Source organism: Saccostrea cucullata, unplaced genomic scaffold (genome assembly GCF_032062105.1).
Source record: "Saccostrea cucullata isolate Sc308-1 unplaced genomic scaffold, CSIRO_AGI_Scuc_v1 ctg4869, whole genome shotgun sequence".
NCBI classification, from domain to species: Eukaryota; Metazoa; Mollusca; class Bivalvia; order Ostreida; family Ostreidae; genus Saccostrea; species Saccostrea cuccullata.
In genome coordinates this window covers 24,472-44,225 of record NW_026936642.1, presented here as the reverse complement: position 1 = coordinate 44,225, position 19,754 = coordinate 24,472, and the positions used below count along the sequence as shown (strand labels likewise).

The 19,754-nt window shown below is 34.5% G+C and overlaps 2 pseudogenes; one reads left to right on the top strand and one right to left on the bottom strand.

Annotated features, from left to right (window-relative positions):
• Positions 1–3,209: 3,209 nt before the first annotated feature.
• Positions 3,210–9,846, top strand: LOC134246099 (uncharacterized; annotated as a pseudogene).
• LOC134246098 (uncharacterized) lies at positions 8,851–11,910 on the bottom strand (annotated as a pseudogene).
• Between the last annotated feature and the right edge of the window lie 7,844 nt (positions 11,911–19,754).

Genomic DNA, 19,754 nt, shown 5'->3' with positions numbered 1-19,754 from the left:
ATTTCTTTGTAAACTATTTCTCTATATTTTACATTTGATACTAAAAACTTCACATGTGTTGACGATTTATAAAAGACATAAGTTTTTATAGCATGTTAGATATTTTTTTTGTTTGGATTGATTTTTTTTACCCTTAATTCCTGTGTTTGCTTTATTCTGTATGTTTTATTTGTAAGTAAACGCATGATGTTAAGGCGATTCAAGATACAAGTTTATGTAAGTAGATGCATGATAGCGTTTAACCTTGTAACATATATATGCATTGATACATAAAATTTAATTAAAGAAAAGGAAGATGCATATTTTATTTGAAGGTTAAAATAAAATCTTTTATTTTCTATGTGTGAAAGGAGAATCATTCATCTTAAAAATTGTTTTAAAAAAAACGTTTTCATAAAATTTTAGTATCAGAGACTTTTAAAATTATATCTGAAGATTAAAGTAAATATGTATGAGAGAAAATGAATGATTCGTGTTAATTAAATGTTTAGACTTTATTTTGAAAAATTTCAGTGTCTGATGCTTTCGGCGTAGGCATAGCCTCCCTTTGCCTGTGCATCCTGTTTGCCATCATTTGGATGACGCAGTTAGTCTTGAAACGGCTTGGATTCCAATGCAGGCCTCCCGTGGGAAGGCAGCCAGCCCGCCCCAGAGGCAGACAACTTCGAAGGAGACGGGATCCCGATCCAGAGGCAGAGATAGAAGAAGTGGATGAGGAGAAACCACGCTATGAGTTACGACCCAGGAGCAGAGAAAAAATTTCAAAGAATTTATGTACTTTCACCATAAAATCAATAGAGCCCCGCCCTAACACCAGAACCCCTGACCCTGGGGTCATAAAATTCACAATTTCGGTAGAGGCACGTTTGCTCATCATAACTATGTACTTTGTTTATTTAATAACCAGGAGCAGAGAAGATTTTCGAAGAAATAATGCATTTTCACTACATACTTATTTAGCCCCGTCTTAGCACTAAAATCCCTGACCCAGGGCCATGAATTTCACAATTTTGGTAGAGGACTCATTGCTGATGACAATCATCCAAACAGTTTGACTGCTCGATGTCCAGGAGTTCAGAAGAAGATTTGTAATGATTGCATTAATTTTAAGTGGTTTTGGCCCCACCCCTCAGGCCCCAGGGGGGAAGTATCATGAAATTCAACATTTTCGTTACCGTTTACCCATAGATGCTTTGTGCAAAATTTGGTTGAAATTTGCAGTGGTTGCAGAGAAGAAGCTGAAAATGTTCAAATGATAACGCACAAAGACCACGAAAACGGATAACAATAGGTCACCTGAGTAAACTCAAGTAATTTTTTTTTGCTAGTAATTGAAATGGAAATACACAGTAAGAAATAATCACAAATTCATCCAGTGTTGTATTAATCAGGTTGGGCAACCCCCCCCCCCCCCCCAAATGGTCATTTAACCCCCGTTTGGTGGTCAATCGCCCATATCGGCGTCTTTATTAACCACCAAATGGTGGTCTTTTTTATTCAAATCCTATTTTCATTGAAATAGAGCAAAAGCGCATTTACTTAGGCATTTGGGGATTTTAATTAAAATATTCATCGCACATTTATACAATTTAGTCAATTTTCCATGTGGAATTTCTGTGGAACTTCGTAAAAACGAAACCGACAGCTGTTCGTGACGGCCGAACTATTAGCTCAAACAATACGAAAAATTATTTTATTGCGTATAGTTCGGTAAAAATACATTAAAGCAAGAGATGTTAGTCTAAAGAAGTAACTTTTCAAACGATCTTTCGATCTGCGTCTATATAAATCTTTATAAAATCCCGTTAAACACGAAGTCCTCGAATCTTATTCGTATGGTGGGCACTTAGTGCTATACTATTCATTTTTCCTACATTTGAATGTAACATTTATTCTTTATTTTCTTTTATTCTTTATTTTCTCTTAGTGCTATACTATTCATTTTTCCTACATTTGAATGTAACATTTATTCTTTATTTTCTTTTAGGATGAAGTTACGATTTCTGTGGGACTCTTTGTGGTTGAGTATTCTTATCTATGGTGTATCTACTATATTTATTAAAAATTTTTGAATAAAAGATTTACAAAGTAACATTTGCAATTATTCTTGTTTTTATTCCATGATAATGGTTTTCTAGTGATTATTTTAACATGAATTCACTGCATATCGCATTTTTATAAAGAATAAAGCCATTGCTTACGAAATAAACTAAATAAAAGCGAATTCTTACTATTCCTCTTATTTTACTTTTTGAAAATAAACACTCACGGGCCTTCGTAGTTTATTCAGTCTTTTGACCAAAGTTTGGAAAAGATCGTCATTTTTGATTGGTATAGATAATTGATCGGTTGCCCGAATTAGAAAAATATGAAGTGATCAACACGATTGATAGGCTCAACTACGCGCGAGGCGGAGGGAATTTTTCTTTTAAAGTTAAAACAGAGAAACGTTACATTTGTTTACATAGGTGACAATTTTGTCAACTATTTGAACGACACTGCGCAAAAGAGTCCGCGTTGAAATTGTAATTTTTTTCGTTCAGAGTACAGATAAATATCTATATTTTATTCCCCGTGAGTTGAAATTATGCGCCATTTCACGTCATTCCAGAAAAGTGAACATAACGATTTTTCTCTCCCATTTGGTGGTTAATCAAGACGCCGATATGGACGAATGACCACCAAACGGGGGTTAAATGACCATTTGGCGGTGTGTGCCCAACCTGTCAATGAAATAAAAAATAATAATTTGAAATTAAAAAAAACTAGTGTTTAGTTCCTTAAACTATTAAAGTGATTGATATGGAAATTATTTTTAAAAAGAGGAAGAAACTAATAAAGCAAAACAAATTAAGATTTTTAAAAATTGTATGTATATATTTCAGTTAATGATCTGTTGGGGGTCACGGTTACGACTTTGCTGATTCTGATCACCCTGGTTGTTACCTGGGTGATCAGATCAGTTCTCAAATGTCGCAACCTTGCGTGTCAGTCACCGGTTAGGAGGGGGACCAGGAGAGGAACCAGGCTAACACCGGAATCGCTGGAAGAGTTCGTCAGTATACTGGGTCACCGTACTGGCCTCCCAACTGGCCAGGGACTTTGCTCGCTGTCGACGAATTGGATACAGGCCGAAAAGGAGAGGGATAGGTAGGAAAGGGAATAACATGAAACGGAGAAAAACACCTCTGAATTGTAAAAAATGCCTACATAGTGACATAAAGTCAGTTAAAGTGACTCTTGAGCTAGAAAGTGGGAAAACCATGACATTTAACCCTCGTCAAAGTTCTGATGAACAAAATTCTTTGTTTGGAAATGACCAGTTGAAACAGCAGAAAGATCTACAGTTAATTCAAAAGGTCAACCATATTAAAGACAAATATAGGATTTCAGATGAAGCTCTCCATGAGCTCCACATGCTCGAAACAAGCCTTCCTAGCAAAAACAACATTGCACAGGAGAAGAAGAGACTAAATTCAACCCTTGAGCTGTACACTCATCCGTCACCCAAAGTATGGAAATTAAAGTTAAAAATATATAATAGAGCGGGTACGGGTATTATTGAACACTTAAGGACAAAATTTGGCATCTTTAATTAAAAATCCAATTAAAGAGAATCCTGTCAATTTAGGGAATGAATGTTTTTTAATAAATATATTTAAATGAATATATTAATTTTACAAAGAGTGTAAAGGTTGAATTTATTGTGTTACTTTAGAAATTGGTCAGAGGCAGTTATTGAACACGGAGGATTTTAATGAACGAAGTGGAGTGTACTACTGAACACAATATTTAATTAAGTATATGTTTGACAATTACATAATACAAATAACAAAAACAGAATAAATAAACAACATGAACATTTTCAACAATAGTCACATTCAAATTCTAGAGCTTCTAATGTTTCATCATCTAATAAGGTTAGATCCATGGAAGTTACACACGTTTTGTGCATCGACCTTGGACACTTTGTGAATGCAATCCAGTTCTTCCTGTCCAAGACATTTTGCATTTTTGGTTAGGTCTGTTAGTATATTTCTGAAGCCTTTTTCAAATTGATGTTTTTATTCTTTGTTAGGTATAACTGCTTCTTCCAACAATTTACTATCATATTGTTTTCTTCTTTTAACACCAATCGGACGACTTATTCTGTGATATTAAATATTTGAAAACTGACGAAATGTTTTAAACTGTTACATTTTTTAAAGCCAATCCAAATTTTAATCAATTTGAAAAAAAATATTAAGCTTTTGAATTAATAATTTGCATGATATTTAAAAATAGGAAAGGGTACAGATTTATATCATAAAACTCATCTGCAAAAAAAAAAGGAATTCTTCTGACTTTCATGTAATCTCTTTTTATTTTTTTTTTTTTAATTTTATTCAAAATTTCTATGTTTATATATTTGATTTTAACTGGAACTTTTTATTTTAAATATTAAAGAAGCATGAAATAAGCTCATGTTTGTGATTTTAAATAAATAATTTCAGATATGTTTTATTGTTCAATAAAATCCGACATCATATAATTTTGTAGGCAGTTATTGAACATGTATTGTCTGTCTGATCCCGTAAAGGTTCACCGAATTTGGTTTTTAATTTAGTTTTCTACTACTAACTTCCGGTTATTACATTGCAGAATTGAAAATTCGCGGAAATGGAAGCATTGTTATCTTTCTATATTTATACACGTGTTATTCTACAAATTCTTCAACTACGTCATAGAAATACCGGAAGTAAACAGAAATAGCAATGTTTTCTTGTAAAACAATGTTCTCGCTTATCCGGAGCGTGAAGTCTGTCGATGATGAAATACAAATCTTCTAGAAAAAATCGCACACGCTGATTAGGATACTGTAAGGAGTTATTTAATTGGATAAAAAGTGTTCAGTATCTCCCTACAGTTCAATAATACCCGAATCCGCTCTATATATAATTTACTTTTATAAAAAAATTTGTATTTTCCAGATCCTAATTGTTAAAAGAGTTGATATGATACAGAATTAGTAATAAAATCATGTAAATTTTTAAACCTATAACTTTTTAATGGCTTTTACAGATAGACTCCACTAGAAGAAAGGCAAAGGATATATTGGAGTATGTCATGTCATATTCCAAATATGAGAAATACTTGGAAAATGACACACTGCTCCTACGTTTTGCATGTGATGGGGCCAAGATCTCAAAGAATATCAACTCTGTGAGAGGAGTTTTTAAAATACTTGTACCAAGGAATTCCCTCCCAGAAGATGTGGAAGATATCAGCATGTCACCAGAAGATGAATTTACATCATTTTTTACATTGGTATATTCAATTTCTCATTCTTAAGCAATTCTACTGGTATACATCAAATCTAATTAGGGCCCCGCTCGGCAGGCGCCCTATAGTGATCAGCCTGTCCGTCCGCCCGTCTGTCCGTCCGTCAGTCCGTCCGAGATCTCTTGTCCGGAGCATTTCTTCTCTCCCTTTGGCCCAATCTGGCTCATACTTCACCCAAAGAGTGCCCTTGGGTAACCAGTGTGCAGTAATCTCAAACCATGTTTCTAGGTCAAAGGTCAAGGTCATAGCAGACGTGTGAAAAATTCTTGTCTGGAGCATATCTTTTCTCTCCTTGGCCCAATCTGGCTCATACTTTACCCAAAGAGTGCCTCTTGGTAACCAGTGTGCAGTGACCTTGGACCATGTTTCTAGGTCAAAGGGCAAGGTCATAGCAGACTTGTGTGAAAAATCCTTGCTCGGAGCATATCTTTTCTCTCCTTGACTCAATCTGGCTCATACTTCACCCACAGAGTGCCTCTGGGTAACCGATGTGCAGTGAACTCGAACCATGTTTCTAGGTCAAAGTCATAGCAGACTTGTGTGAAAAATCCTTGTTCGGAGCATATCTTTTCTCTCTTTGGCTCAATCTGGATCATACTTCACCCACAGAGTGCCTCTGGGTAACCGGTGTGCAGTGACCTTGAACCATGTTTCTAGGTCAAAGGTCAAGGTCATAGCAGACTTATATGAAAAATTCTTGTCTGTAGCATATGTTCTCTCCTTGGCCACTTCTGGCTCATATTTCACTCACAGAGTGCCACTGGTCAATTGATTTGCAGTGAGTTTAATTGGTCAAAGTATCTAGGTCATGGTCAGAATTAGCCTCTATGTTTAAAATCTTTGTTTGGTGCATAATTTTTCCCCTTAATTCTAGTAAATGTATATAACTGAGGATACAAGATAACTTTGATATATATACCTGTAAAATTGCAGTATCTGTAAAGTAATACTAAGTTACTTTCACTGAAGTGCACAAATGTTCCTCTTCAAAATAAACCTTTTAAACTTAAAGCAATATGAGCTGTATCTTTGAGAATTTTATTTTTATGGTAAAATGTGCCATTATGATCAATTTGTATGTAATTTAAACTTTTATGATCAATAAGCCCAAAATAAAGTTTAAAAATATTTCAGAAGAAATATTTCTGTACAACCAAATATACAGTTTTATATAAGAAGTCATTATTGTACAGGATGACAATAATTCAATTTTGCTTCAATCAAAGCTAATAAATAAAAAAAAATCCATTGCAAATATGAGCAACAGAAGTTTATAAATAATTTATTTTTCTGTCATTAAATTAGTTGATTACAAATTTTCAATAAAATTTTCTGATGTCAAACATGCAGCTCATATTGCTTTAACCTAATAGTTTCATGTTCACTGTTGAAAGCGGGGCCCTTTGAAATGGTCACAATCTCAATGATATCTAGTTATAAGTTATTCTTATTTAAATTCATTTAAAACTTTTAATTTAGGTAATGAAAGCAGACCAGCGCTGGAGAATTTGGTGAAGGAAACATTTCAAGAAATGAAATACTTACAAGAGAATGGATTTGAGTTAAATGGCAGACTCATTTCTATTAAATGGTAAATAATGTATTTTACTTTTTAAAAAAAAGTAGAACTATATATTATCTTTTAATAATAACATCATGAAAGTTGCTTCTAAGAGTTTTTAGAAATAGACAAATAGTCACTGTATTAAAGTTACATGTACATTATATGATGTCATTTTATACCAAATTTTTAAGGATTATTACATGTGATTGGAAAGTACTTTCAATAATAAGAGGGATCAATGGTGTCCAGTGTACGTACTTTTGCATGTGGTGCCACTGCTCTAAGAAACAGATATGCGATTTCAGTAGTAAGTACAAGAATCACATTATCAGTCTCAAAATATTGTATGATTCTTGACTTTACATTTCAATTCCAAGTTTCATTTAACTTTTTTTAGTTCCTTCATGGCCAATTCAAAGGAGTCCCGAAGAACAGATAAAGAACTTGCCAGGAAACACCTTTGGATACAAGGAGAAAGACATGTGTCCATTCATTCCATATGGTGATATGCCAGTTGACAACCTTCATCTTCGGATTAGGATATCTCTAAAACTTTTTAACCAGGTAACGGTTATTAGAGGTGTGATTTTTCCCAGACTGGTATCATATATGTCTGTAATTTAAGCAAGTGTAAGTGCATTCATAAGTTCATAACATAACGAATAATGCACTTTTTGTTTTTTAGGTTGTGACATGGTCCATCGACCAAAAATCTGAAGATGATCTCCGCATAGCTGCAACAATGTAGCCCTCTCCGTTTTTTTTTTGGGGGGGGGGGGGGGGGAGAAGGCTACAACTCCTTAGGATCTCCATAATGGCGCAGAGCGGGAGCAATTCGCTCACGCACGGATTTTAGCTAAAATTGTCTGTAAACGGCTATTTTATTTATCTGTCTTACCTGAACTTCCAAATTGTAGTTATCCCAGACATAAATCATCGGTCCAAAAATATACAGAACAATCCATATATCAGTATTTTTCGTGTATGTCAACATCACAACTTAAATTTATCCGACATGTTTACTGACCTTGACAGATTATATTTTGGGACAGCCAATGAGATTATGGATATATAGGGAGCGGATTTCTTTGGAATTACCTTATTTATTTAAACCTAAATATCAATGTTTACCAAAAAATGACAATAGAAATAGCTTTATTCACCGATGCTTAGTGTTACTATTCATCACTATTATTTTGAAACATCGACATTTGCTTTATTGAGTTATTCGAAATTTCAAGCGCAAGTCTCACTACGTCACGTGTGAACTGTCATGGCTACTGAAAAAGCGAGAAGAAATCATACAGATTTATTTTACATGGTTTTCGCGTTTAACGAGCTATGATGTCGACAGTGAATAAAAATTTCGTCTTATTAGAAGTAAGTTGAATGTAAAAACAATTTACTCGGCCTGCAGTCGCTCGTATTTAAAAAATATTTTTGCACCATTATGGAGATGCTATGGAATTGTAGCCCTCTCCTAAAAACATCAGATAAAAAAAAAATCGGGAGAGGGCTACATTATTGCAGCTAATCTCTGCAAAGAGCTTAAAAGGATTGGCATTTCCTTCAGAATTTGGGAAGAAAAAGGAGATGACAAGTTAAACACAAACGTTAAAAAGTGGTCGCAGCCAACGGGTAAGATGATATAATATATGTTTTTTTTCAAATTAAAAAAAAGATTTAATTTTGTAACTTATCAGATGATAAAAAATGGCTTTGTCATATACAGCCTCTCTGATTTATTTTCAATAATTTGAATTTTTATTAAGGAGATGACTTACGAACAATCATCCATAAAATGCAGCTGTCCAATGTACTGGACGATCAAAGAGACAGTCGCTATGTAAACGTCGAGAGTTTAACAGTAAGCCAGCTGAAAGATAAGCTCTCCTCTAGAGGACTTGACAAAAAGGGGAAAAGTGTGTTTTAGTTGCTCGATTAAAAGAAGCAATAGGAAGCAACACAAAGGTTTGTTAAAATTCAAGATCTATTAATTCTGTTGTATATCATTTCAATACAAATATATATGATATTACACTTTGTAAATGTAAACTGATAACAAAAGTAAAGTCAATCTTCATGACATTGAAACATATTTCAACGGAATGAATGTACAAGTCTTTAAAAAATAATTGTAAAAACATTACATCTATAACAATTTGGTGTGAAGCTATTCTTAAAAATATCTTTCCAGATACAATAAAAGTGTCACTCGAGGCTGCAAGTGTCATATGAATTATCAGATGATGAATGCGAGCAAGATTTAGAATCACTGCATTACAGGAGATCTGGCAGGGATTTCATGAGATAATGGAAAGTCTGCGGGTCCTTCCAAACTCAGTGACCTACAAAACAGGCAGAGTATTTCAAAATGATGCTAAAGAATGGGCTACAAATTTTCGCAAACAAACCTTTGATGAAGATGTCATCCCTTATATCCATGGTAAGAACATAAACACACACACACACACAATTAATAATATCCTGTTATTAACCCTCCCCATTCATGTTTGTATACATATAATTCAATTTCTCTGATTTTAAATCTTTTAAAATGTTAATTTCAGCCTTGGTGTACCATGTTCCACAATTTCTTGACAAGTTAAAGTACTTGCATGATATTGGAGTTGCCCAAGTGGAAAGAAAGAACTTTGACAACAGTCAAGCCTACTTCGGAAGTACAAACAGAAATGGGAGCAGAAACCCGCAGAATATATCAAAACAGGTATGTACCTTGTTATGTTCTACAACTATTAGGTCTTTTTTCTGAAATAAAAAAAAATATCAGCTTAGTTTAATAAGTTTAATATTTTTTTCTTTATCAGATCCTTGAAAGAGAAAACCGGATGCTCTGGTCAGATGTGGAAGAAATTAGCAGAGTAAAGAGGCCTTATGTGAAGAAAACAGACAATAGTTTATAGTTATCTATCATGCAGAGAAGTTTACTTACTTTTTCTTGCTACATCTCCAGTAACTCTGTTCCTCCTCGACCTATTTAAGTTAAAATAAATCCAAGCAGGACCAGGGATGTTTGTTGGTGTGCATGTTTGAGGACGTTCCTCTTCCATGCCAGCCCAGCTACATCTTCATGATATAGAAAAATAGCATTTTATTTGTTTATTGAATATAAATTGAATGGATGTATATACAATAATTTCTAATAAAACATATTATCTTAAATGTATTAGCCTATTTTATTTTATGTTCAAGCTTGCATTTCTTTATCTTATTCTATTTTAATTTAAGTTCCAAAAATTATAACATTTGTGGCGTCGGTAGTCCAGTGGTTAAGGTGCCGGACTCCAAACCGAAAGGTTGTGAGTTTGAATCCAGGCCGCGACAAGCCGACGTTGTGTCCTTGGGAAAGGCACTTGACACGAATTTCCTCACTCCACTCAAGTGTAAAACGAGTACCTGGCTATAGACAGTGAAAGATATTGTCAGAATGTTAGTGTTCTAGCGCTGATAACGGCAGCTTGCATTGAGAAAGATTCTTGATTGTTAAGGTCTGCTGGGGTAATAATGCATTGTAAAGCGCTTTGAGTAGCATTTATGATAGAAAGGCGCTATATAAATACGATCATTATTATTATAACATTTGAAATTATTGATGTGCTATACTAGTAATTTTTCTATAATGAAAGGCAGTCATTATAATAAGGTTTATTAAACTGAAAACATTTTCTTCCTATTTCTGCCTACCATCAAATTTTGAAGATTTTGTTGAAAATGTAATTTTTCCCTTATTTTTTCTAAATGTTATCTACATGCGTGACATTGAAAGTGACTCTATAATACCTTGTACAGATTTTGTGGCAATATTGTTACCTGGCCTTATATGCCCACCATATGTGGACATATTCCCGTTCTGAGACATATGTTTCTGTTAACGTCTTGTATCCTCGTTTCATCCAATCATTGCCAAGGACTAATGAAACCTCATCTACTGTGTGGTTACAATCAACATTTCCATTGTCCCTGGGAATCTTTCGAATTTCCTCACAGAAATTGGTACTTTCACAGTTATTCTGGATTGATGTCCTATGCTGCCTTCCGGGGTATACCTTACATCCGCCAGACTGACAAAAACGGCTTGTTTTAGAGACAAGATTTCCATATTGTCGTCAGACTTCGGAAGGTCTAATATGTCCCTATTTAGTTTGCAAGAATCGGGGTTGTTTATATTTCTCCCGACAAATGATTGGAGTTCAGGGTTGTGCTCGGCCGAGATCCATGTATCCGGACCATTCCAGTCTTTCCATTTCACAAGATACTCTTTGTCCCCGTTCGCTCCACGCACATCTAGTATGTCCTCAACTTCCCACAATTTCTGAAATAGTTTCAATGCGATACTCAATCTACATGTAAGTGGATCTAACAGACAAAGAGACTGGGTAATAAAAAGAGAAACAAAGAATGGGAAAGTGAATAAATTTGATTATATTAATACTTGGCTTATCAGTTCAATCTTTTAAAAATAAGTAAATTATATAGAAATATTAAAATCTTGTAACACCCTACTTCTTGAAATTAATTTTAATGAAACAATAAAAGCGTATAGAAGTTAAGTCTAAGCTAGATTTTCTTTTTGTCAAACCTCCTCCCTCTCCCCTCCAGGGCACTTTATGATACATACAAACATTCGTGTTTTAGTGAACTACCCTTTTAAAGAAATTATATATCATTTTTTGTCGTTTATATGGGATATTTTTTTATAATAACCTGTCCCAGCTTTGACTTGAGAAGGCCGCTACTTGCCTCCGTGCCTGAATATTCTATCATCATCAAGAATTTTCAATGCAGTAATTGCTATTATAAATGATATTTATTCAGATTCGTTAACATATTTAACAATAATAATAATTTATTTTTACCTCTTGATTTCTCTGCTCATGCCTAAAGTTTATGTTCTCTTCCCATTCTCCGAATGTTTGAGGCTTTTTCTTAATTCTTTTTTCCATTGTCCGATTGTTTTCGTTGTCCTGTCTATAGCCTTCATAGTGTGCATTTAAACAAGCAGATTTTTGGGATAAGACCAGCAGCAAGGAAATTAGGTAATAAAACCATGGTAACACTGACCCCTGCAGCACGGACAGAGTAGTCATCGCTTATCAGAACAGCGGGTCTCTAATTAACACTGTCGATTTGGGTGGGGGATTTCTTGGCATGCAAAATTCAGATTCATTCTGAATCAAGTCATTCTGTTGTAGGTAAATTCCTGGACTGCACAAAAACCAAGGTGTGTACCAGTGGCCAAGTCGTGATGACATTCAGGATATCAGTGTGTGTGTTACATTTTGAAGGTTACATTCCAGAATGTTTGAATTCAGCAGGGATTTGAGGGATTTCGGAATTCAGAGACATTGAAAGTTTATGCAAACATTATAAGGCAGTTTTTTCTTTTAACTACCTATGATTTTGAAAAATAATTATTGGGTGTTCGCATGATCATAAAAGTAAATATTATGATGTGCAGTGTTTTGTAAATTGTTTGTATAATTTTATGGCAAAGAATGCTGAACTTGAAAAGTTTTATATGCATAATAATTTTATTTATTAATTTTTATTTCAAAAGTTATATCATAATGCACCTTGTGCATTTGAATAATACTGTCACGTTGTTATTTAGGGTTACACGTGAACTTGTGTTGTATTTTGTTTATTAGGGGAATCACTCGCTTGGGGAAAGTTTAACTTTATTCCTTATTTGGACTGCTCTACACGTGGGGCTACTTCCTGGCTTGGATTGCCCTCTACGGTGGCTGTAAAAATCCAAAGAATAAAGAAATAATATATTTTTAATAACTGAAGTTTATTCTTTGAAATCGTCGATGAAAGTGTATTTAATAATCTTATAAACAAACAGTCACCAGTTACAAATACAATGTAAAATATTATAAAAATATGTTTTAAAGTTAATCCTGGTGACTGTACAGAGGGTTGAACAATTTAGGAAAAATCCCTCTGTAAATTGAAAATCTAAACTTGCATAGATATAATATAAATCTAAACCACTAATGTTACAGCGGACAGTCTCGTAGCATGAATTACTAAACAGAGAAAATTTGGAAATAAAACATTATCTATTTTACACTTTTCTTTTAACTTTAATCATAGATCATTGAAGTGGAAACTAGTCCGAACTAAAATCATTTAAATATAAAGGTAATCATAACAATCAAAAGCTTGTGTACTTACAATCTTATCTCTAAAGTCATTTTACAATTTACTTTTCCAGCGCTTTTCGATACAAACAAATAACATTTTTACCTCCTTATATTAAAGAGCGCGCAATGAATATAATGGCGCTAAATTTCAAATTACAATTCTAAGAACGCTACATTTATTTGAGACTGTCGCTAAACCCGTTTATTACAATAAAACATACAACTACAAACTATACAAATACTAAATGAGGCCACTATGCATAAAACTTATGCAACAATAAAATCTTTAGGGGAAACTTAACTCAAGCTCAAATTTAGAATCAAGAAATAAATAAAAATACTTATCAATAAAATACTTAATATTTTAAAAATTTATTTATGAGCATAAAAAGAATTGCTTTAATAGAAAACGAATTAATTAACTAAAAATTATATGATTTACATACCTGTAAACATCCAAAGAATAAAGAAATAATATATTTTTAATAACTGAAGTTTATTCTTTGAAATCGTCGATGAAAGTGACCAAGCTTGGGCGAATTTTCACCGACGATTCCACGTCTTTGGATTACAGGATTTTAGCCAATCAAAATTTAGAATTTCTTAATGAATAGCCGAAAGTTGTAAAAATTTTCCAAATAAAGACGATTAATTAAACAGAGTGATCACGTGACATAAAAATGACCGCCACGGTAATTGAGTAAACTTGAACACCTGGGCTTGACTTCAGACCCTTAGGCCTTCTTAACAAAAAGACAAAATCACAAAAGAGATTAACACTATTACGCAATTATTTGATTATCATGCTTATTGAACATCTGACTCTAAAAACTCATAGGTAAATTGTTTACCAAAATACAATAGAAATCCATTAGCTGGACATGCCAATATTTGTAAAAGAAAGTCCTTTTTTTCACTTGTACAAAAACTGTTTTATATTGAATAAACAGGAAAACCTTGGGTGACAAATTGAATTCTTACACTGTAAAATACTTGTACTTTTTGTTAAATTCTGACACTAATTATTCAAAGTCAATCTGTTTTCTTCTTATACATGTACGAGTTTCTTTTCTTAAACAAAATACATATTTTACTAAATATAATGAAAATATATACAATTTATTGAATTTATTACAATTTTGTTTTATTAAAATGTATCTGTCTTCCCACAAATTTTTATTAAAATAGAAAATTAGGTGTTACACACTACTGATTTGTCCTGCTTACAGTTTATCAAATCTTTGTCTTTTAATGAAATGTATTTATCCTGATGCTGAGTTATAGCAAAATAGTCTGGTAAGGACAATAGTTGGGTTGCTTGACCTTTAGTAGCATTGCTTGACATAGGAACAGGCATGGAGATAACTTTAAACATTTGCATGCTGTTTCGCTGAGAAGAAATAGGAAATTTAATGGTTACATACAGTATTGTTCCTTGCCTGGCATAAACAAATTGACCTTCTGAGTAAAAATAAGAAGGGTCAGAGTGTACCAAATGAAATCCTTTGTAGGATTTATCTAACAAACGAGAAATTTCTTTAATTGTATGTCTCAACAAATGTTTTGAAATCAGAAAAGGTGAAAGTTTTCCTTCCACTAGAGTTTGAATTGCTGTCTCTAACTTATCAAGTCTGCTTTTGAATACAGTAACTTTGTTAACTTGACTGACCAAAATTTCTGAAAAATTTGTTACTGTGGACACTAACTGATTTATGTTAGAGAGTTTGTTAGCTAAAAGGGATATAGCTTGAGCATTGTTTTTAATACCATTTTTCAAGTTAGTAATTCTTGAGTCTGTTAGTTGCATAAAAGATGACAAATGATCACTGTGTTGAACTAAAAGTTTAGCCATTTGGTTAGAGTGCCTTGTCAACATGTTAATATGGGACGCAAGTATATTCACATCATCCATTGTAGCTGTACCAAAAAGACTTTTGGACAATGATCCTACAAATGGTAATAATGACCTTGTCTGTCTCTTTTGTTGAACATTTAGGTCTACACTAGGAATCAAAACCCGAATTGATTGCATTGTTTCATTGTAATGACTCATAACTTCAACATGTAAATTGTGAATAAATCTAGCAATGTTATTATATGTCATACAATATTGTTCAGATTTTGGGCATTTCAGGATTTGTTGGGGAATGGCAAACCTCTTTGGAAGTGGAATACGAAATGTGTTCAACCAGTATTCTTGTGCAAGTATGATGTTTGGTTCCTCCTTGAATAGAACACCATAGTTAATCCTTTGAATAATCTTTTCTTTAGACTTAATCGACGTTGTAGATGCAGGGTGAAGGACTAGTAAGGCCACCAAAAGGAACACAAAGTTTTGCAGGATCCCCCATAATGGTGCTATAAAATACCAAAAATGCAAAAAAAATTAGAGAGGATGATTGGATGCAGAAAAATCGGTGATAGACTGAGTCGTCACCCAAACTATCTAGCACTAATTTAACTGTAACATACTTAAAAAAATATGTACAAAAAGTTTGATTTCTCTAACATCAAATTTGGTAAAAGATGAATTTAGAAAGAGAAAAATGACCAAAATATAGGAAATATGCACTGTATATCTGCAGAATTATACATAATTACAGAGGATTGCAACTTTGGAACCTAACTAGTGTTTACCATATAGGTTTCTGCCCTAGTTCCTATCAACCTGTGTTTTTGTTAATTTGATTAGTATTTCAGGCCTTTAAAAATATGTGTTTAATTTATTAAACCCATTAAATTCAACATAATGTTATTTAGGGGATATAAGAGTTAGTATTTATGCTTAAAGCAAGTTTTCCTACGTTTCCCATGTTTTGTAAACTTTCTGTCTATTTCTTCCAGCATGTCTTTGTCAAAACAACTATCGGGTTCCCAAGTTGTTGACCCATTTTCCCACTCAACCCTGACTTCCCTTCTACCATGTTTGTATCTCCCAGCTAATAACCTTTTCAGTTTCCACTTTTTATTTGGGTCATGGGGAATTGATGTTGTGGGCGGGGCAGTGGGTGTGTGTGTACCTGCCGTTTGACCTTGTGGAGTAGGTGTGGGAGGTGGTGGTTGATCAGTAGGAAGTGGATTTTCTGGGTCGTGATTGTCTGCATTTGTTTGTTCATGATGTGCATGAGTTTGCTGTGGATCCTGATTTTGAACTGTTGTGTCTTGTGATGGATCATGCGTGACATGTTGATTTTGTGCATCATTTTGTAAGTGTGCTCTGTCTATGTGAGGGTCATGATAAAGTTTGAGATTTGTAGCATTCATGAATGATGAACTCACCTTGTTGTCACTGCACCGTTCAAGTTTGTAAGTGAAGTTTGGCCCTAATTCAATTATGCGATAAGGACCATCAGCTTTGTCGTACAATTTGCTTGAAAGACCTTTGGGTACCTTGTTGACCTTTATCAAAACCTTGTCATAAAGCTTAAAGTCTGGTAGCTTGACTCTAAGGTCATGGCGCTCTTTATTCTGTTGCTGATGCCACTGAATATTGTTTTGTACTATTTCATTTGTGACCTTTAAGCGATTTATGAAGTCATGAATATGCTCTTTTGCATCTTTGTTAAGATTGTCCTTGGGTTCGAGAGCTACATCAAATGGCAATCTCATCTCTTCACCAAATAACAAATAGTATGGGGAGTATTCAGTGGAGTGAAGAGATGGGGACTTACGATAACCCATTAGGACACCAGGTAAAGTATGAGTCCATTTTTCTTGGTTCTTACCACAATATGTTCTAAGAGAAGCTGCTACAGTGCTGTTTTGTCTCTCAACTAGACCATTTGTATTTGGGTGGTATGCAGAGGTATGATGCTGTTTAATGTCAAATAACTCGCACAATGCATTAACTAGTTTTGACATGAAATTTCTACCTCTGTCAGAGAACAACACTTTGGGAGCACCATAGCGAGAAAATATCTCACAATAAAGAACATTGGCAGTTTCCGCTGCCGATTGTGTCTGCAATGGAAATGCTTCAACCCATCTTGTACCTGCATCAACACAGAGCAAAATGTATTCAAACCCCTCTTTTGTTTTATATAGTGGCCCTAGAATGTCAATGTGCCAGCGTTCAAAACGCTTAGCTGGGGGTAGGGGGTTCATTGGAGGGTTTGAGGGATTGTAGTCACGTTTTGCACGTTGACACCTATCGCATGACCTGACATAATCTATAACATCCTGATACATCTTTGGCCAATAGTATTTGAGAACCAAAGCGTGTCTTACCTTCTCTATGCCTAAGTGGGCACCTCCTGCAATGCTATCATGATATGCAAATAAAGCATCTTGTCGAAGGACTCGGGGAAGAGCAATTTGTCTGACATGTTTTACCTCATCATCTATTGCTTTCTTTACCCTTCTCTGGTACCAATGGTAAAGAATTCCATCAACTAAGTCAAAGTGCCTAACTTCTGCGACTGTTACCTGTTTGGTTTTAGCATCATCAGGAAGTATATTGTCTTTTAGATATGCGTAGATATGCTGAAAATCTGGGCACTCTTGCTGCAATTTTGGAAGGTCTGTCAAATTGACTGATTTTGGTTCTTCACTTACCTCTTCTGTAGAGAGTACATTTATTTCTTTGGGATCATCAGAGTATCCTAGGTAAACAAAAAGAGGACATTTTTCTTCTTCGATGTCTTCTGATGAACTGACAACTACAGTATTGTCTTCAGAGGTGAGTGTGGAACTATTTTCAAGTGAACTGATTGTTTGACTACTTACCTCAGAGTCTGTATATGGTCGTCTACTGAGCGCATCTGCAACACAGTTACTTTTGCCAGGACGATGTACCATTTGAAAACAGTATTCTTGTAATTTTAGTGCCCATCTCTCTAATCTACCTGTATGTTTTGCGGTTTGTAACCATACTAGAGCCTTATGGTCGGTCACAACTGTAAACTTACCATGAACTAAGTATGGTCTGTAAGCTTCTATCCCAGTCAGGACAGCTAAACATTCCTTTTCAGTTGTTGTGAATTTACGCTGATCTGGGGAAAGTGACTTACCTCCATATGCCACAACATACTCTTTGTTGTCGTCATCCAATTGACCTAATACATAACCAATTGAGGTGTCTGAGGCGTCACATGTTAGAATGAATGGCCTGTTTGGATCAGGGTAGGAAAGGATTGGAGCACTTACCAGTTTGTTTTTGAGTGTCATAAAGGCATCTTGACAAGAATCTGTCCATTCCCACCTTTTTTCTTTTGACAAAAGTGCATTTAAAGGGGTTGCAATTTTCGCAAAGTTTGGAATGAAGCGACGATAGTAATTTGCCATCCCTAAAAAGCTACGAATTTGTTTTTGTGTTTTGGGAGTGGGAAATTCACTCATGGCTTTGGTTTTTTCTGGGTCTACTTGAATACCATTTTTAGAAATAATGTGACCCAAAAATTTGAGCTTTTTCACAGCAAAGTGGCATTTTGTGGGCTGTAATTTCAAATTTGCTTCTTTTAGACGATCAAAAACTTGGCCTAAATGTTTGAGATGTTGATCGAATGAGTTAGAAAAGATCAAAATGTCGTCTACATAAACGAGGACAGATTTCCAATTCAAACCTCTGAGAACATTTGCCATTAATGTTTGAAAAGAAATTGGAGAATTTTGCAATCCAAAAGGCATTCTTTTCCACTCGTAAACACCACTTTGTGTAATGAAAGCTGCTTTTTGCCTACTACCTTCGTCTAACTCCATCTGCCAAAAACCTGACATCAAATCGAGATTGGTAAAGTATGTTGCTTTAGCTTCACCTATGGCATCAAACACACTCTCAATATGAGGCAAGGGAAATGACATGGGGATTGTGATCTTGTTTAATGCACGGTAGTCACATGCGAACCTGTATGTATTGTTTTTCTTTTTGACAAGAACCACTGGTGAGTGCCATTCAGAGTTTGATGGTTGTATAATGTCATTGTCAAGCATCTCTTGTATTTGTTTATCAATTTCCCTAGATGAGTGTGGAGATGTTCTGTAAAAGGGTAAACGAACAGGTCGTGAGCCAGGTTTGGTTTCTATGTGGTGTTTGTGTAAACTTGTTTTGCCTAATTCTGTTAAGTCAAGAGCAAAATTGTCTCTGTGTTTAGCCAAAAAGTCTAGCAAAATTTGTTTTTGAGAAGAATCCAAATCTGCATTGTCAAGATTGAAATGAATTTTAGTTTGCTTTTCAATTTCTGGAGTGATTTGATTGACTTGAGGAATTTTGCTTTTGCCATGATGTTGTTTTGTTGAGTCCAAAGGAAAAATGTGATTTTCTTCTATTTCCATAACATGAGCAACAACATAATTTTGGGGCAAGAAAATTTCATTGCATTGAGGATTCATAATTCTCATGACACCCTTTTGTTTGTGAACCTTAACCAGGCATTTTGCCGCACCTAACTTTTTAGCTAAAAGTTTACCATGTGGTTCAAGTAGCACTTCTCGGTCTTGTTGTTGGCGTGAAATTCTGACCTGAACAATCGTTTCTGACCTTGCTGGTAACTCTACTGGGTGATTAAGTCTAGCTAACCCTGAGTTAGTGTTAATAACACAAACATTTGGTGCACCATTTTTGTCTGGAATGTGCATTGTGTTAGTATCAGCAAAGGTTAGTGTGGTGTTAGAAGCACATAAAAAGTCAATTCCTAAAATAAAGGAGTGATGTAAACCATCGACAATATGAGCACAAAAGTTGTATCTAGTACCATTAATTG